A 20,701-nucleotide genomic window follows, 5' to 3' on the forward strand; every position below is an offset into this window, starting at 1 on the left:
TTTGCAAGAGAAAAATAGGTACAGCAAGTATTTTTAAAATAGAATCGCAAATGAATAACAAATAAGAAAATAATATCAATCAAAAGAGAAAGTAAAAATCAAACCACTTGGAAAATAAAAAGTACTTTTTAGTTATTCTTGAGCCAAAGACAAATAGAAACTTACTGCTATACTCACTTAACAAGTGTATCTATCAAAACATTGACTGATATCAAAGATACATTAGAAAAAACTTATAGCATAAAGTGTTTAGAAAAAACTAAAACAAGAAAAATGAGTAATAAGCACATTTTGCTTAAAAAAGTCCTTAAAAAGATAAAATATAAAATAATAAATTATAAAAATTCTACTTAGTAAAAATGCAAAATTTATTTATTTGAAGAAACAAATACAAAATGCAAGCTGATGTCAAAAGATAAAATAAATACAGAATATGACAAATGCTAAAGATGATAGTACAAAAATTGTTAAATATATGATGGTTAAAATATATGATTTTATGGTAATAAATTTTAAAATTTTAAAATAATTATCTTATTGGTCAATGTTAATTTTAAGACATATAATAATTTAAAAACTTGTCCAAAAATTGACAAATTTTGAAAATGCTAACTCCCAAATAGATGGTTTCAGGAAATTTTGTGAGCAAGTTTTTCAAGGGACAGATCACAAATCAGTAGACATCATTGCTCTTAGTTTTGAAATACTAGACTGCTAATATAAATTACTAAAAGAAATGAATGATGCCCAATATTACTAATTTATTTGGCATTCTTCATTACCTATAAAACTAAAGTGAAATATAAAGTATAAAATATTTTTATGTAGGACTTTACTGGGAAAACAAAAAAAATTAAAATGTTTATCATCAACACAAATATTCAGCACAGCATCTAGTTACAAAAAAAAGATTGAAGACACATATTATCAGGAAGAGACTAAATGTATGCATTATCCTGTAAACAAATTTCTTAATATGTATCAAAAGGCTTAAATTGCACATATCTTTTGAATTAGCAAACTGTCTCCTAGGAATTTATAATAATGAAATATTGACACAAATATGCTAGAACTGATGCACACATGCTTATTACGGCTTAGTTTATAAAAGCAAAATATGAAAAATACATTAAATGTGTAATTATAATACATTAATGATATGCAATGTTAAATAATTTATATTAGTAATTTCAAATCAGGTTTTAATAACTGAGGTTTGATAGCTATTGAAAATGAAAACATTTTTAGAAACCAACTGGTACGTGTTACATTAAATGATTTATAATATACTAAGTGTACTGTTTGGAAGCATATATCCCAAAATCTTACAAGTCATTATTTATTGTGGGATTGTTTACTATTTTCTTCTACTTCATTACTGTATTCAAATAAGAAAAAGGGAAAAAAGAAAGAAATAAATAGCTTTTTCTTAAGGGGGAGAGGAAAACTAAAACTTACTTGAGGATAACTCATCCAACTAATGCAGCCAGGGGCACATTGGAGTATTAGGATAATTACACAAAGCAGAGAGCCACAGTTCTGAACATAAGTACCATTCACTGAATAAAAGGCACATCAGCCAGCATTACGCAGAGCACAATAAAAGCAAACTGCTTATTTGAAAATACTGTTCCATTAACAAGCGATCTTTAAAAATTTCTAGACAGAAATATTAGATGTTCTCTGCAATTAGTACTAAACAACTATATATGGAGACATTTTTATTATGATACAATCATGAGACATCAACAAGATCAGTAAGAAATCCTAAGAACAGGATGGAGACATTTTTCATAGTTATACTTGGGTAAGATATCCACCCATTAGTTGGTGAGAAGGATTTAGAAACTAATTTTACAACACTCCAGCTTTTTTAAAAAAATGTGTATTTATTCCTTACTTAACTATTTAGTTGTAAAGGGTTTTCCTTCTGTATTAGGATTCCCGCTTTCTTAATATTTTTGTTTTTATTATCAAGTACTAAAAAAGGATCTTTAACCCCAGCCAAAATTATTACATCAAGGCCTAGATCCAGACTGCTACAACCAATTGGCTTTTTGTTATTCATTCAATACTAGCCTTTAATAAATATTTTTTGAACACCTATTAATGCCATTTATATGTCTCCATAACATTATCACATCCTAAAAATGAACCCAAATCTTTTCCCACAAACTCAGTTGTGAAGTCAAGACACATTTCCAGGAACTTTGTATCATTTCCCAAACACCATGTGTAATCCATCACTAAGTCTTGTCCCTTTTGCCCCCTAAATTGTTCTTGGATTCATTTACCTTTCCACTATTCTAGTGTCGTCGTAATTGTAGCAGTTCAAGTCCGCATCATTTATCTTCAGGATTACTACAGTGTTTTCCTACTTGGCTTTCTTCCTTTCACTGTTGCTTTTCTCTCCTGCATTTCTTACACCTTCCTTCTGTTCATACGGATATGATCATAGTACTTCATCTCTTCTACTTAAAATTCTAGAATGGCTTTCTTTCCCTTTGCTCAACAGATAAATATGAACATCTTCACAAGGTTCTTCAAGGCCTTTCTGATTCTATAGATTCATCTCTCTTCATTCAGTGTGTCATTCTGTGTGCTCAAAATTTATTTTCTTAAGTTTCTTGAAACAGTTATGCCCCTTTTAGTCATCCCTAGCATCAGCTCCCACAGTCCCTTGTACCTTTGCTTCATAATACCAGCATTTTTGTTGATACATTTTAATATAATTCTCTCACATATGTCTGTCTTTTACATTACACTATACACTGAGGGTTAAAAAATGTGTATCTTTATCCATCGCATATCTCATTCCTGGCACTTATTAAGCATTGAATATTTTTCTTATTGTAATGAAGCCACAAAAATATTAGCACTTCTTATAGAAGTGTTTTTATTTTTTTTATTTTATTTTGAAATAATTCTGCAGCCATCATCACTATCTAATTTCTGGAATTAGATACCCCTCAGAGAAACACTCACTGGCAGTCACTCCTCATTGCATCCTCCCTCTAGCCCCTTGAAAATAATAATCTACTTTCTGTCTGTATAAACTCACCTATTCTGTGCATTTCATATAATATCAATAATATAGTACATGGCTTTTCTGTTTGGCTTCTTTGACATAGAATACATAATGCTTCAATGTTCATCCATGTTGTAGCATGTATCTGTACTTTATTCTTTTTATGGCTAAATAATATTTTATGGTATAGACATACCATATTTTGTTTATTCTTTCATCAATTAAACAATTTGTGTTGTTTCTAGATTTTGGCAACTGTGAATAATGTTGTTACAAACAATTGCATGCAATTCTTGGGTGCACATGTGTTTTTATTTCTGTTGGATACATATCTAGCAGTGGAGTTTTGAGGTAACACAACTTTCTTACTTTTTTTGAGGAATTGACAAACTATTTTCCAAAGCAGCTGCACCATTTTATGTTCCCAGAAACAATGTAGGAGTGTTCCGTTTTTCTACATCCTTGACAACATCCTCATCTTTTTAATTGTAGCAACATTATTAGTGGGTATGAAGTGTTATTGCATTGCGATTTTAATTGGCATTTCTCTAAAGATGATTTATAGTGAACATCATTCAGGGGTCTTTGGCTCTTTGTATCTTATTTGGAAAAATGTCTGTTTAAATTTCTCACCCATTTTAAATTTGATTACTTGTCTTTTTGTTGTTGAATTGTAACAGTTCTTCATATACAGTCTCAATACTACAACCTTATCAGAATAAAATTTACAAATATTTTATTCCATTCTGTGAGATGTCTTTCCATATCTTTTTCTTGATAGTATTCTCTACAACAGCTTTAATTTTGACCACGTTCAATTTATTATTTATTTTTCTTTTTGTTGTATGTGCTTTTGGTGTCATATCTGAGAAACCGTTGCTTAATCTAAAGTCACTGAGATTTATGACTGTGTTTTCTAATAAAAGTTTTACAGTTTTGCCTCTTTAGGTAGTTGGTATATTTTGAGTAAATCTTTATATATAGTGTGAGGTAAGTTTCCTATTTCATTCTTTTGTATGTGTATATTCGGTTGTCTCCAACTCATTTATTGGAAAGACTATGTTTTTTCTTATTGAATTATGGCACCCTTATTGAAAATTCTTTCACCATAAATGTAAAGATTTATTTCTGAATGTTCAGTTCTACTTCACTGTTATATATGCCTATTCTTATGCCAGTACCACAATGTCTTCATTAAATTTTGAAATGTGAATTCGAGAGTTATTACAAATTTAATTTCGAAAGTGTGAATCCTGCAACTTTGTTTTGTTTTATTTATTTATTTTTTTCTCCAAGACAGTTTTGACTATTCTGGATCTCTTGCCTTTTCATATGAATGTTGGAATCAGGTTGTCAATGTCTGCAAAATGGCAGTTGGGATATTTATAGAGATTGCATTAAATCTGTAGATAAATTTGGGGAATATTGGCGTCATCATAATAATAAGTCTTCCAATTCATGAACTCAAAAATGTCTTTTCATTACCTTAGGGTTTTTATAAAATTTATTTCAAGAATGTTTGTCATTTTCACCCTATAATATTTGTACTTATTTTGTTCAATTTATTTCTAAGTATTTTATTTTTTATTGCAATTGTAAATGAACCTGTTTTGTTATTTTGGTTTTTGTATTATTCACTGCTAATTACTGAAAATATAATTTATTTTTCTGTATTTGTCTTCTACCCTGCATTATTGCTGAATTTGTTCATTAGCTATAATAAATAGGTTTTTTGTTTGTTTTATTTTGTTTTGTTTTTCTGTTCATTGGGCAGAGTCTTGCTCTGTCACCCAAGCTGTAGTGCAGTGGTGTGATCTCAGCTCACTGCAACCTCTGCCTCCTGGGTGCAAGCGATTCTCCTGCCTCAGCCTCCTAAGTAGCTGAGATTACAGGCATGCAGCTAATATTTTGGTATTTTTAGTAATTATGGTGTTTCACCATGTTGGCCAGGCTGGTCTCGAACTCCTGATGTCATGATCTCCCGGCCTCAGCCTCCCAAAGTGCTGGGATTACAGGCTTGAGCCACTGCGCCTGGCCAATAAATAGTATTTTTGTGGATTTCTTAGCATTTTCAAATTTGCAAGATCATGTCCTCTAAAAATAGAGATAGCTGTACTTTTTCCTTTTCAATCTGATACTTTAAATTTATTTTTGTTGCCCAGTTGCCCTGGTTAGAAACTCCAGTACAACACCGAAGTGTCAAGAGTTTATATCCTTGGCTTGTTCCTTGCTTTAGAGTGAAAGCTTGTGTTTCACCATTAAGCAGGATGTTAGTTGTGAGTTTTTCATAGACGACCTTACTTGGTTGAGGAAGTTTTCATCTATTTTTAGTTTGTTAAATATTTTTATATATAGCCAAAATCCCTCTACTCTAGTCTATGGAATTAATTTTATAAATTACAACTTTATACATATGTCCATCAATCCAGAATTATAACTATTCTTCTACAAGTTGTATTTTAAATCAGATGTAAAAGTTACAGATAAAAACACATTAATGCTATCTTTATATTTATCCCACGTGGTTAACTTTGTGCTCTTTTGTTTCTTCGTGTGAATTAGAGTTACCATCTAATAGTCTTTCATTTCAGCCTGAAGGATTCTCTTTAATATTTTTTCTAGGGAAGGCCTACTACTGATAAATTCTCTCAGTTTTTGTTTATTTAGAATGTCTTAATTGCTTCTTGTTTTTCATTGAATAACATTGCTGGATATAGAATTCTTGGCTGATATCTTCATTTGATGCTTCAAATGTGTCATCCCACTGCCTTCTGGATTTCTTTTTTTTTTTTTTTTTTTTTCTAATTAGAAATCACCTGCAATTTTACTAATGGTTTCTTATACATGATGAGCATCTTCTCTCTTACTGCTTTTAAAATTCAACCTTTGTGTTTTGCTTTTGACAGGTTGATTATGACATGTCTAGATATGGATCTCTTTAAGTTTATTCTAGTTTATTGAGCTTTTTGGATTTGTAGATTAAAATGTTTCATCAAGTGTAGGAGTTTTGGGGTCATTATTTCTTCAGTTATATTTCCTGCTTTTTGCTCTCTCTCCTCAACTTCTGAAACTCCTATTGTGTGTGTGTTGGTATACTTAATGTTATATGTCATAGGTCTCTGAGGCTGTACCCATTTTTCTTAATTATTTTTCTTTCTTTTCCCATGACTGGATAATAGTTATTGACCTATCTTAAAGTCTACGATTCTTTCCTCTGCCAGCTCAAATGCTCTGTTGAGCCTCTCTAGTAATATTTTATTCCAATTATTATACTTCTCAACACCCGTACTTCTCAACACCAGAATCTGTACTTGATCCTTGTTAAAAAATCATTTTATTATAATAGTATTTTCTATATGCTAGCTGGTGAGGTACTGTTTTATAATTTCCTTTAGTTCTCTTAACATGAGATTCCTTTTTATTTTTATTTTTTTTTCTGTACAGGCCATACTTCTTTATTTCTATGTCTTGTATTTTAAAAAACTGGACATCTTAAACAATATTGTGTGGCATCTCTGGAAGTCAAGTTTTCTCTTTGTCCCAGAGCTTGCTGTTGTTGCTATTTGTTTCATGACTTTCCTGAGCTAAATCTTTATGGTTTGTATTGTTTGTAATATGTTGCCATTGAAGCTTCTGTTTAATTAGCTTAGTGGCTGGCTAATAATTAGACAGAGGTTTTCTTAAATGACTGAAAGCCAACAAGTGTCCTAGCCTTTGGCAAGGGGATCCAGTGATTTAGGATATGCCTTCAACACTCAGGTAGGCTGTTTAAACTCTTCCTTAACCTGTACTATTTGCTTTCATAAAGCGCCAAGGTCAGCCAGAGGTGAAATCTTCAAAATTTTTCAGGTGTTTCTTTGGTGTGTGAACAGCCATATGAATTAATGTGTCTTTCAACATTCCCAGGAATTTGTCAGAACTTTTTAAATCCTCCTATGGCAATCTCATTCTCTTCTTTTCCTTTTAAGTTTTTGTTCAGCTTCTTGTTAGCCTCAACTGCTATCACTGCCCCAGGCATGTGTGATGTTAAACAACTGCTACTGATTTTTTTTTTTTTGACAATTGTCCCTTGGGAAAGGACTGATTATATTAGCACATCTATAAGACAGGCCAAATAAAAGCAAATACTGAGATTTGGGTTTTCCAGGGAATTTAGGAGAGCTACAAATCTGTTAAGTCATCTCCAGTGGCTGCTAGGCTGCTCATTGTCACCGTAATTGTGAGCTGTTGGCTTTCAAGAGTACCGTGAAGTTGGAAAAAGGAGGATAAAAATAAGGTAATTTAAAGTACCACAAAATTCACTATTTTAAACAAGATTAAACTGCTTTTCTTCATTAAATGATCCTTGGATTGTTGCACATGTTTGTTAGATTATTTTCTAGAGTTCTAGTAAAATGTTTTTTGCCAGTGTTTTCATTGTTTTTATGAAACAGAAAAATTTGGGAGATCTTAGAGATCTTTTTCCTACAATTTCCATTCTTATTACTCATAACAGTGGTTTTTAACCTTTGTTGTGTAGACAAAAAGAGTCAAACTCTGTAAAATATTTGAAGACATTTATTCTGAGCCAAATATGGGTGACTGTGGCCCATGACACAGCCCTCAGGAGGTCCTGAGAACATGTGCTCAAGGTGGTTGGGATGCACCTTGCTTTTATACATTTTAAAGAGGCATGAGACATCAAATACATTTGAGAAATACATTGGTTTGGTCCATGTTAGAAATGTTTGTTCTATGATGTCACAAAGAAATAGCACTTGAACATAAATTAATTTTTTTCAGCAAGGCTATTTTTTTTTTTTTTTACTTTCTGCAGAAAGGGTACACTTGCTAGCAGTTTTGTCATGAGAGTACACTGAACAAAGGAGACAGGGTCATTTATAACCTGATGTGTCCGCCTTACTGCCATGTCTGGTTTTTATTGGCTGGAATGGGACTTTACATTTTCTGTTTGTCCTGATTGTCTAGCAACTTAGAACTTTTTAAACGAGGCAAAGGCAGAGGACAACAAAGGAAGGAGGAAGTAACTTGTGGAATGCTGAGAAAGGTAGAAACATCTTCAGATAAGGAAGAGGAACAGGCTATGACCTAATGCCTGCTTGGACTAGTATAAGAATGCTAGGGCAAATATTTAGGCTAAATTGTGGGAGCTAAGAACGTAAAGTACATTGATTTCTGCTCGGTTAATTTTTTGTATTTTTAGTACAGACTGGGTTTCACCGTGTTAGTCAGGATGGTCTCGATCTCCTGACCTCATGATCCACCCGCCTCGGCCTCCCAATGTGCTGGGATTACAGGCATGAGCCACCGTGCTTGTGCTGACCTTCTATCTCATCCTGTGATATTGATATAGGATGCCTTAACTATCTGGGAGTGCATCCCAGTAGGTTTCAGCCTCATTTTACCCAGCTCCTACTCAAGATGAAGTTGTTTTGGTTCACATGCCTCTGACACTTTACTATATACCAGTCATTATTTAAGTACTTTACATATATTACTTCATTTCATTTCTCATTCCTTCTATAATTTTCAAGTTTATGTAACTGAAGCACAAAGAAGTTCAGCAAGTAAATGGAAGAGGTTTGAAACAGGTATCTCAATAAACAATGAAGTCATAAAACTCTAGAAAATTTACACAGAATATACAAATTTACATAACATGTAAATTTTACATAAAAGTGTTAGAGATTCCCTGAAGCCTCTTAAGGGGCCAAATGTCAAGTGCCAAATTACAGAAGACTATTTCCCAAAGATTTCTGTCATTTTTGCTTCATATTAAACATTAATAGAGCTGATGCATGATTTAAAGGATAAAATTTCATGTTATTGCATGCCAGAAATAAGTTTTCAGTGAGAACCTAGCATGTGTCAGACACTAATCTATGTTGTAGGCATTATCAGCTGTGAATAAAACAGACATGCTGATGAATAATGTATTGCATGTTATAGAACTTTCAAGGCCACTCCACACATTAATGATAGAGTGAGAATTTGAACTAAGATATATTTGATTCAACGTGTCTTGTTCTACTCTGCTGCACTTAAGATCATAACCATTCCTTGAATTAATAATTACGTTAAAAATGCCCATTACATTACAAATAAAGTGGCCCATATCAACACCTATCTCTAGGTGTGGACATAAAGTTGTATCTACTGATAGGAGTAACTTAGATGCTTTTAATAGGTAAAATGTTGAGTTGAGTAAAATTTTAAGGAAATTCTTAATTCCTTAAAAGAGATACATTCTGTACCAGTAATAAGGTTTAACTCATCTAATTATAACTGTAGGCAAGAGTCCAGCAAAACCTGGCCTGATTCCATCAGCCCCTCACCACTTCCCACACAATCCTTCACCCTTTTCAACTGCTTCAAACATAATTCAAAAATGTAGCTCCTAACCTATACCACTGGTTTTTACACTGATTTATAGTGGTTAATAATGCTTTCATATTCTAATAGTTCATAATTAAATGTGGGCAAAGAAAGTGCGAAAGAGTTGAATACTACTTTTTCAAACTTTAAATTGTTTTTAATTTAAAAACTGCTTTTGCATTTATTTTCTCATTTTATTTGTTTTGTTGAAATAGGTTTACTTTTAAAGTATCAATTAACTAGAAAATACCCTTAACTTTTACATTAAATCTCTTGACTCTGTAATTCTTGGATTTGTCATATAATATTGAGCTATTCATAGCATATGGAAGTTAATTATGTCACATTGTACAATCCTTAAAAAAATCTCAATTTAGAATGTATGACATTAACTTACAGGAAACACAGATCCTACTGTAGTTTATAAACTCTGCAATAGCCAATCACCTTCTCAGTTTTCACAGTACATTGAGATCACATTTTATATATTACAGCCAGGAGCAATGTAATGTGTTTGATATTTATTTTTCAAATATTAGAACATATTTCTTTGTCTTCCAGGAAAGTCATTTGTTTTGATTTTCTTTTATTTTCACAGAAGTACTTACTTTGGGTTTGATATTTTTAAAAATAATGTTTGCTCAAGGAATTCCAATTAGCTCTTTCAGGGGATGAATTAGGCAAATATGAGTTTCTTGCATATTGTGCTATTTCATTTAAAATCCATTAGAACTATATTAATAAATATATTTACAATTATTTTTCATGGAAATAGGTATTTTCAATTGCTTTGTAGTGTAGTAACGATTGGTCATAAATGACACAAGATGTACTTTGTGAGCAGTCCTTGATTTTGATGAATAATAAAACCTACAATTATAGTAGTTAACAAGTATTTTTCAATTACTGTTTTAATGACTTAGGATGTGTATTACCAAGATAACAACTGCCTGAACTAGAAGAGGTAATATTTGGTTTCATCATAAACAGTGTAGTATTGAGCTCAGAAGCACCTTTGTTTTATATTGTCTTCTCAATACAAGACAAATTATGACATTACAAAATAAATTCAATTGCTCACTGTTCATCCTCATGGGCGCATAGCAGAGAGATTTTATTAAGAAAAGTCACCATTTTCCTAGACTTTTACTGATTTAATAACGAAGTGAAACTGCTACATCAGGCCTGGCGTGGTGGCTCACGCCTTAACCCCAGCACTTTGGGAGGACAAGGCGGGCAGATCAGCTGAGGTCAGGAGTTCAAGACCAGCCTTGCCAACATGGAGAAACCCCATCTCTACTAAAAACACAAAAATTAGTCAGGCATGGTGTGGCAGGCACCTGTAATCGCATCTAATCGGGAGGCCGAGACATGAAAATTGCTTGTATCTGGGAGGTGGAGGTTGCAGTGAGCCGAGATTGTGCCACTGCACTCCAGCCTGGGTGACAGAGTGAGACTCCATCTCAAAAAAAAAAAAAAAAAAAAGAAGCTGCTACAGTGCAAGAATTATACAACACATAAAATGCTTTGCCACTATAATTTTGATGTCTCAATGAATTAGTCTGCCATCCATATCTCATATAGTAACATTATATTTCAATAATATTTTAGTTACATATTGGTAGAGTGTATTTTACTGTAAGTAAATGCGGCCATAAAAATTTATTATGTTAGGTGATTGAGACATCCAAGGGATTTTCCATGGCTAGTCCTCTAATAGGGATTAATTGACTGACACTTTTGACTTTCTATAGGGTTAATGATGACCAATGACTAACACATTAATAAATCATAATAAGTTTTTACAGATATGATGCAGTAATATGAATACTGTCTGTGACTTAATCTTTTATAATTTGAGAACTGACAAATTCAACACTTGGCAATGTAACCCTCCATGGTTCAAGTGTTGTTGGGTTGGCAAATTTTTGCCATCAGTGCTCTTTCCACTTGCACATAATTAATTAGTAATAAGTGTGGAGATTGTATTATGAACTAGTTATATATCTCTGTGGAAATCTGTGTAGTGAGATAAAATGATAATACTAGATAGAATGCATGAAATCAATCTCAAACGCCATTTAAATTTTGCTTCTCCATTTATAAATGTATTTAGTGAGATGTATCTCATTAGAATTTTTTTAAAGTGTTGTTACTGAATATGCTTTAAATATTATGCAACATATTGATATTTTGAACATGTATCTCAATATCTTTATATGTGAAGTATCACCTCTAGTGAGATTATTATTCATCTAAACAGTTATCTAAAACTACTTGGATCTTTAGGAAAACTTTTTTTTGCTTACTCTTCTCTACTTTAATGCATATCAAGTTTATTAGAAGTCTGTAAACCACATACCTTAAATAAAATTATAGACTTATGATATATGATCCTTCCACCTAGACAAACTGACTAAATTTATGAACACAAATGATATCCTTCCTCATTATTTGTGGAACACCCCTGGTAAATTTGTCTGATGACTTGTGGACATATAAGAAGAAAAAGCATTTGTCATTGGAAAGGTTAAGTTATTAAAATTTTTTCAAGTAGCATTTTGTAAAAAGGTTGTTAGAGATGGGACTGCGTATATGTGTATATTTTATAATTTATGTATGTAAATTAATGAAGTGCTGCGATTGCATTTAAAGATGATTTCACTGAAGCTCATCCTGTGGAGAGGTAGCCTACACCAAAGTCTTAACTAAGAGTGACTAAACTAATGAAAATAAATACAATTACTTTCACTTTTTTTTTTTTTAATCAGCCAATGCTTCTACTTTCAGGCACAGAAAGGCCCCATGTGATCTGTAAACTATGTTTATTTTATTAAATACCTATTCCTGTGTCAGGAGCACACACTCAGTTTCTTTTCTTTACACTCATCTAAAAATGTTTCAAAAATTCCATCCTGTGATTGCTGCATAATTCCAACACTTTCTGTACCTGATATTCTACAGGATATCCCAGTTTCTTGAGTCACCTTATAAAAAGTGTGCTAAGGGAAATATATTCATTTTTGTTATTGTTTTGAAAAGAGGATCTTACTAAATTTCAACAGAAACAGCTTCTAAGAAAAAAATAAGAAATTACGCTGCAATGAAACTTATCACTTAACAATAGTTACTAATTGAAAGATCATCAGCACTTTTTTTTAATGGTTCACTCAATTTTAGCACTCATTCATTTGTTCATTTGCTTCAAAAATAGTTAGGTGTCTACAGATGCACATTGTTGTGTTTGTTGCTGGGGATATAGAGGAAAGAAGTCCCTGCTCTCTTAGAACTCAGTCTTTCAGGACATTGGATATTAAACAAATCATAACTCTGCAAAATATTTAGTTACAATTATGATTTATGTTACAAATGGGAAATACAGAGTGCTGTAAAACATACAAAAGGGAAACTTACTAGATCTCTAAGAGGGGCTCAGAAAGACTCCCCTGAAGAAGTAACATTTAAACTAAGATTTGATGAATAACAGTTATTCAGGCAAAAAGAACAAGGGGATGGGTGCTCCAGGGAGATGGAACATAAATAGAAGGCTTGGACTTTCTCCCTCCACATAGCAAAAATAAGCATAGCATCTTAAAAGTTCAACAATAACTACTACTATATGAATTGCTTTAACTTTAACACAAGAAGATTTTATAATAGCTGTACGTGCAACATGAAGGAAGCCATAATGGCATATAATTTATTCGTCTTTGAAATAACTGGATTCAAAGAATACCTTCAAAGAAACATATTTCCCATGCAAACACATATTCAATTGTGGGACAATAAATATGTATTACACAGTGCTCAAAATTTAGAACTTCTTTGCGAGTTCCAAGATGTGACTCATATATACATCTACTATGAAAAAAAGATTACACTCTGCTCCATGGAATGTCATTTAAGATAGAGTAGAATGAATAAACACTTGTAAGCAAGTTAGAAAGTACAGGTCCTAGTTGCAGTTTTACTGTGACCAGCCTAAGTTTTCATTTCTTTTTGCAGTGTAGGTAACATTAGTTCCTTACAGGGACACTATGAGAATAAAATGTGTAATGTTTGTTTTGAATTTTGAAAATTGGTATAAACTGTACAAATGGAATATTTTATCATTTTTTCCCCTGAAAATTCCACACATATTTGGGTTTTTCTTATCTTTGATCAGATGTCTTCCCTTTATTGGAATGTTTGCAACACGTACTCCTTTTTTTCCCCTAAAGGTCCTATTAAAATCCCATTACTTTTTTGAGGCTTTTTTTCCACCATAGAAGTTATTTTCTCTACCATCTCTAAACTCTCTTAGCACTTACAAATTATCTGGTGACTGGCATTTATTGACTTGTATGTTTATTTTAATGTGTGTTTCAAAAGCATAGTATTTTGATGTTGAAAGGGAAATTAAAGTTTGGTCCAATACATTTCAGAGGTCGGGCTTTCCTTTGAATCATTTCAACCCACTTGTCAAATAAATTTTGCTTGAGCAGCTCCTCTGACAGATAGCTTGGTATCCTTTGATTAAGTATATTTTACTTCTTGACATCTCTAAGAGAAAGTTATTTGTTTTTAATTGAGACTAAATATGTCAAATTGCTTTCATACCTGGCAACTATTTCCTGATCCTTTCTACCATCGTCTTCCTTTTTCTGGGCAAAGCAACTTTCAGAGTTTCAGGTATTTTAGTTATACTTATTTTTCTTGCCTAAAAATATTCCAGGAGAATATCTATCTATCTATCTATCTATCTATCTATCTATCTATCTATCTATCCATCCATCCATCCATCTATCTGTCTGTGTGTGTATGTGTGTGTCTTATAGAGTATTTAGAACTAAATGTATTATTTAACTATAATAAAATGATTATCTTTTGTTTTAAATATTATAATTCTGGCATTTCAGCCTCAAACTTCATTACATTGTTGATGATCATATGAAGTTTATCTTACTTTATATTAAATCCACATGTCTTAGTCTCAGATGATTCTGCTAAATCATATATACCTACCATAGATTACTGCAATATCTTTTTTAGATATAATTTCCAGGATGCTAAATTATGTTCTGTTACTTCTGATGGTGGGTAGTAGAGAGTAAGCCAGTAAACCATAAAATAAAAATGTATGTTTTCTTTTCTTAAATATACTTCAAGCTGCTTACAATGAGAAGCCATTTGCTTTTTTACCTGAATTCCATTACATAATGAACTTCAAAGCAAATAGGTGCCCATTAAACACCTAAGATATGATGATGATGATGATGATAATGATAATGATTTGTTTATATGTATTTGTTGTTCATATGTATGTATGTATAACTACATTTGCATATCCATTGTGAAAATACATAGAATCATTGTCCAAATGATGACCGGCTCAAGATTTTATTTACATATATGTGAAGATGCATTTGACATACTCATAATTTTGAGAAATAATAAGACATGCCCTTTCTGTAAATGGCAAGGAACACATACTTACTTGAGTCACTAGCAGGGGTGAAATATTTTATCATATTGTGAAATACTTGATGTTTTGTGTTTCCAGCACAGTAGTATATCTTAATCTTAACATAGTATAGTTAACTGAATATATTTGACACATTTTCCTCTTTCTAATGTTGTGCTTAGTTTTTTCATGATGTGTAGCCATGAGACCTACCTTATTTATCATGTGTTTCCATCAGTGCTTTATTTTCGACCTTTCCTTCTTCAAAAGCAGAAAAAAATCAAAGAGGTTACAAAAGGTAGTACTCCTTTATGCTATATAAACTTGAACCAATCTAGTGGATTTCTGCTCTACTAGTACATCACTTTCTCCTGTTATCTTGGTAGAGGGTTAGTTTAAATGTCATGATTAAACAAAAATGTTTTTGTATGCTGGCATATTCCCAAAGTTCTGTATCATGTTCAGATCACAAAGATTAAGGCATATTTTAACAGATAATGCAATCTTCTGCACTTTAAGAAAAAAAATTTAAAAAACACACCAACTGTTTCAGTCAGCAGTGTCACAGAGAACAAAATCTGTTCTACTTTAAAGACAAAGGGACTTATCACAGGCGATTAGTCACAAACCCACACTTTAGAACTTGACCATCAAGGAAACTGCTGCCTCAGCCAACCATGATTAGGCAAGATGTGGAATCGGAAGGCTAACTATAGAATTGGGACATTTCAACTATATTTGCTAGTCCAGAACTGCAAACCAATATTACACTCTCCAGCAGCAAAATGGACACTTTCTGTCCTGCCTCTCATTCCATGAAGCTCCAAATCGAAGTCTTACTTCCAAAACCATAATTATAAGGGAAACTATACATTGCATTAAAAAAAAAAAATCTTGGCCAGGCACAGTGGCTCACGCCTGTAATCCAGCACTTTGGGAGGCTGAGGGGGTGGGGGGATGGATCACTTGAGGTCAGGAGTTCAAGACCAGCTTGGCCAATATGGTGAAACCCCACCTCTACTTGAAAACACAAAAATTAGTGGCCAGGCGCAGTGGCTCACACCTATAATCCCAGCACTTTGGGAGGCCGAGGTGGGTGGATCACTTGAGGCCAGGGGTTCGAGACCAGCCTGGCGAACATGGTGAAACCCTGTCTCTATCAAAAAATACAAAAATTAGCTGGGCATGATGGTGCGTGCCTGTAATACTAGCTACTCGGGAGGCTGAGGCATGAGAAACGCTTGAACCCGGGAGGCGGAGGTTGCGGTGAGCTGAGATTGCACCACCGCACTCCAATGTGGGCAACAGAGCGAGACTTCATCTAAAAAAAAATAACAAAAATTTTAAAATTACCCAGGCTGAGACAGGAGAATAGCTTGAACCCTGGAGGAAGAGGTTGCAGTGAGCTGCAATGAGCCGAGATTGCACCACTGCACTCCAACCTGGGCAATAGGGCGAGACTGTGTCTCAAAAAAAATAAAAATAAAAAAATCTTTTCAGTCTTTACAGCAGAAGAAAACATACTAGAAGGGGATTGGTGTGCATATTAAGCAGGATGGTCTGTATTATACATCACATCAAGCATTTATTTTCAAATGTTCATGTTAACTGATATTGAAAATAATCCTGTGTATTAAGAAATATCTATCATAATTCAATCCTAGATTATTAAAAATTACATGTTCACAGCTTCTAAAACTAACTTATTTCCAAGTTACCCTTCCTCTTTTTCTCTCTTATCGTGGGAGGGGAAGTGAGCCCCCTGAGGGGAGCAACATTCTAGACAGAAATAAAAACAAGGGAAAATAATTTTGTCTGTATTTTTTTTATTAAAGAAAAAAGAGGAAGAAGAAAAAGAAAAGGAATAAAAAAATAGCACAGGTAAGCCAATGGCACTGGAGAAGAGTAAGTAGGAAATTAGAAGAAGTTGAAGTCAAAGAAGTTATGGAAGAATAGATTAAAAATAATCTTGTCATCAAAAGGAATTTGTCTTTTAATCAGATAGGAAGCCCTTAGGGTTTTGAGCAAAGAAGGGATGAACTCACTTGACTTCTATGTTGAGAACAGACTGCAGGGAATACATCATGGGTATAATAAGGCAACTAGTTATCATACTAGTAATATGGGAAAACAATGATAGTGAAATGGATCAGGTTGCTATCAATGGAGGCAGGTTTTAGAAGTAGTGATGAGTGTTTAACATACATTTTTGGAGCATTTTACATATTTAGAATTAAAAGTAGTAGACATTGTAAATTGTTTTGAAAATTAGAAATAGATTTAACATGTAGGGCATTTGGTTAACACAATTTAGCAATCTTTACTGATCAGAAGATGCACTGTCAGTTCATGTGTAAGAAACAAAATTTCACTCAAAATTACAAATATATTGTTGGTCAGGTATAGAGGAAATATAATTTCCAACTTTTGAAATATCTTGGCTGAATTAAGCAATCTATACTGTTTTAAAGAACAAGATAAATCTTCAATGTCTCAAGTAAAATACCTTACTATTGGGAAGACTGTCTGTATCAATATCAGGAATGTGTATATGGATTTCCAAAATTTTTGGTGATAGTAGAGAAAACTTTCCAAGGATTCTTCACTTCCAGATGACACTGTGCAACTGAGTGACCCCAGCCAATACAGCCTATTTTATTGATGGCTGACAACTAAGATTTTACATTTAAGTATCTTATTTTGCAAGTCACTTTCATAAAATGTTGAGAGTGATTTACAAAGCCTTTATGATTTGGAGGAGAAAAAATCAGTCAGAAAACAAAAATACGTCTCCCTAAATAACAATGTTATTTAAATCTTCTACCATACAGAAACTACAGGTTTCTAAGGGGTATGAAATGCATCTTGATCTACTAGTTACTGAAAGCATAAAACTAATTAAAAAATAGAAAAAATAAATATCCTTGCCACATGAACCACATTTTATTTAAAATTGGCACTGTTAAAAATGGGATCAAGCACACAGAATTTCCAGTGTGTTAGATGCTAAGAAAGCCAGTTGTTGATAATCAGAAGTAATATGAGGTAGAAATTCTGTTAGTGAAGAAGACAGGTATAGCCTAGGATAATCCTGCTAATTAAAGCGTAACAGATTGCATGTCTTCTAGAAAAGAGGGATTCAAATATCAAATAACTTTGTAAGGAGCTGCTCAATAACTGGAGGTAACTGCAAGTCAGTGGTAGAAAGGAAGAACTGTAGAAGGAACCAATTAACCAGAGGCAGTTCAAGTTTGCAAGGACAAATCTGAAGGTTTCTCAAATAATCATGGGTTAATCTTAGCAGGAAGAAATTAAGAAACTAATATGTGTAATATGAGCTTTAACCAATTTATTGTGAGAAAAGAAGATAATTAAGAGAAAAGAGTTTTCTAACAAATGAGTAGGGGCATGCATAATAACTTGAAAATGATTAGGATAGTTCATTTGTATACAGTTCACTTCTCTAAAAGAAAATTAGGAAGAGAAATATAGAATATTAAGGCATAATAAAGATCTTATTGAATTAGTAACTGCATGATAGGTAGTAAAAGGAATGCAAGGGAGGTTTAGTTATTTAGATATATTAAGCAGCTGCTTTACAAATAAAATGTCAGAGGCTTAAAAGTGTTAACACAGTGTCAGTATCACCTCTACCCCTTACTGGGTGTTTGACTAAAGACTATGTCCTCAAACTTGCTGTGATCAGTTTTCTCCTCTATAAAGTAAAGATTAAAATAGCATTTACCTCTTGGACTTGTGATACTTAATCTGTACAGAATGGTTAGAAAAGTCTGAGGCATTTAGGGAAGATTTGATAAATGTTAACTATCATCATCATTATTATTGTTCTTTTAAATTATTACTTTATAATTAAGCAGAATCTATTACGTTGATGATTGATTCTGCTTTCTATGTTATGTAGAATCTGAATTAATATAACAAATATTTGTTGTTTGCCTGCATTATTTGAGACTCTGTGTTAAGTGCCGGGGTAAAAACTGACCAAGATAGACACAGTCATTCTCTTTAGGCAGTCTGACTGGGGACATGTGCAATTAAGTGAGTTGAAGTGGAAAAAACAAATGCCTCAAGAGAGTCAAATGTGGATAAAAGTGCTTTAGAATCAGGTCTTTTCAAACAGTAACTTCAGAGATCTGGCCTGGTATTTGTAAAGCTAAGGAAGCTTTCATTAACAGGTAGAAGCCTTAGTTACTGCTCTTTTCTTAATCTAATTAAGTCTAAAGAAATATATTTTGAAAAAGTGGCTGCGAGATAACACATTATGATGGGAATTACCATAGGAAAAAGAAAGGGTCCTGTGTAAGAATCTAATGGAGCAAGTAAGTGTTCTGGGAAGAGGGAGCGGGGTATGAATAATCACAGAAACGTAGTAAGAAAATTATATTCTCTTAATTAAATATTTTATAGGCCTATAATAGGAGTATTATATTAAAATACACTCTTTAAAACTTGTGATCTGCTAAAGAAATGGAAAGATTGATTAATAATATTGAAAGCCTTAAGAACATAAACACTGAGATATGATAACTATTATTGAGGCTGCCTTTGACAAAAAGAGGGGAAAACATTTTTAAAACATAAAAATAATTGAGGGAATGAAAATTGTACTTTGATATAAGAAATATCACAATAATGTTTTATCTCATGTTTTTTTCATGAACTCCAATCTTAACAGGATTACTATATGACATTACTGTAAAATATCTTTTCTCTTCCTTCCCCACTTTCACCACTCCATACAAGAAAGTGCCACATGTGGTCATAATCTGAATAAATGATAGAGAAAAGCAGAATCTACTCATAAAACTCAAAAAATAGAAGTCTTAGAAATAAGCATAATGTAAATTGAAACTAGATGTCCCATTTTAAAGACAACACCTTACCTTGACAAATGCTGTCAGGAAACACCACATTTATTTCAGAGCAGAACATTTTTTCTCTATTTCTTCCCTTCCATCCTACCTCATGAGGAGAATATTATGCCAGTAAATCTCAAAATCATCTGGAATATAATTTCAATACGTGAAAAAAATCTGTAATTTGTCAATAGTCTATTTAAAACTAACACTCAGAAAAAATGGCAGCACACTAAACATTATGTGTCTAGTTAGGAGCACTTAAGACATCATTGTTGAAGTCCTTTCTGTTAACCTTTAACCTCCTGGGGTTTAGATAATAACTTATTCATTAAACTGCTAACTCCCTTTCCAGCAGGATTTGCCTATGAATTTTTAACTGGGGCCGAACCTCCAGATGTCTGCCTCCTCCAACTAAATTCTTACCATTTCTTTTCCGTGCTGCTCACTTCTTGCTTCCCATAATCAGTTAGCATCTAAGAGAGCCCAGTTTGTGTGGCTCCCCAACTAAATATATCATTCTGAAATTATTCTCTCCACATAAGTTCAGTACACATTAGGGCTATAAAAATATTTCAAGTTCTGTATAGGATGTATTCTAGGCTCGTATTTACTTATTTTTTTCTCCATGCTAATTACTCTGTTTTTCACATTATTGAAATAGAGTAAAATGGTCTCTTAACACCCATCTGTAACTCTATTTTCTTTTATGTTCAGATTCCCTAAATAGCCTCACAAGATGATCATTCCTTTCCATAACCTCTAAGAGAAGATCTAAGAAGGAGCTATGAAATCAAAGACCAAAGATCTGACTCTTCTGTGAGTCACTCTGCCCTCTACAGTGACTGTTCATTACTTAATTTTACAGCCTAGTGTTGGGGTCTGCCTTCAAATGTTCTGTGTCATGTCCAACACACTTTGTCATTTTCTTTCTAATCCTTGTGATTATTATTGTTGTTATTGTTAGCTTCCTATGTA

The 20,701-nt window shown here is 32.9% G+C and overlaps 1 long non-coding RNA gene across 1 annotated transcript in view; it reads right to left on the reverse strand.

Annotated features, from left to right (window-relative positions):
* The window catches only part of LOC101127783 (uncharacterized), a 107,999-nt gene extending 88,061 nt beyond the window's left edge, over window positions 1-19,938 (reverse strand). The window contains exons 1-2 of the long non-coding RNA XR_002008198.3: window positions 19,751-19,938; window positions 15,060-15,107 (exon numbers count right to left, since the gene is read on the reverse strand). This is a non-coding gene — a long non-coding RNA (uncharacterized lncRNA). The remainder of the gene's footprint in view (window positions 1-15,059; window positions 15,108-19,750) is intronic.
* Window positions 19,939-20,701: the final 763 nt, after the last annotated feature.

Source organism: Gorilla gorilla, chromosome 1 (assembly GCF_029281585.2).
Source record: "Gorilla gorilla gorilla isolate KB3781 chromosome 1, NHGRI_mGorGor1-v2.1_pri, whole genome shotgun sequence".
In the NCBI taxonomy this organism is placed as follows: Eukaryota; Metazoa; Chordata; class Mammalia; order Primates; family Hominidae; genus Gorilla; species Gorilla gorilla.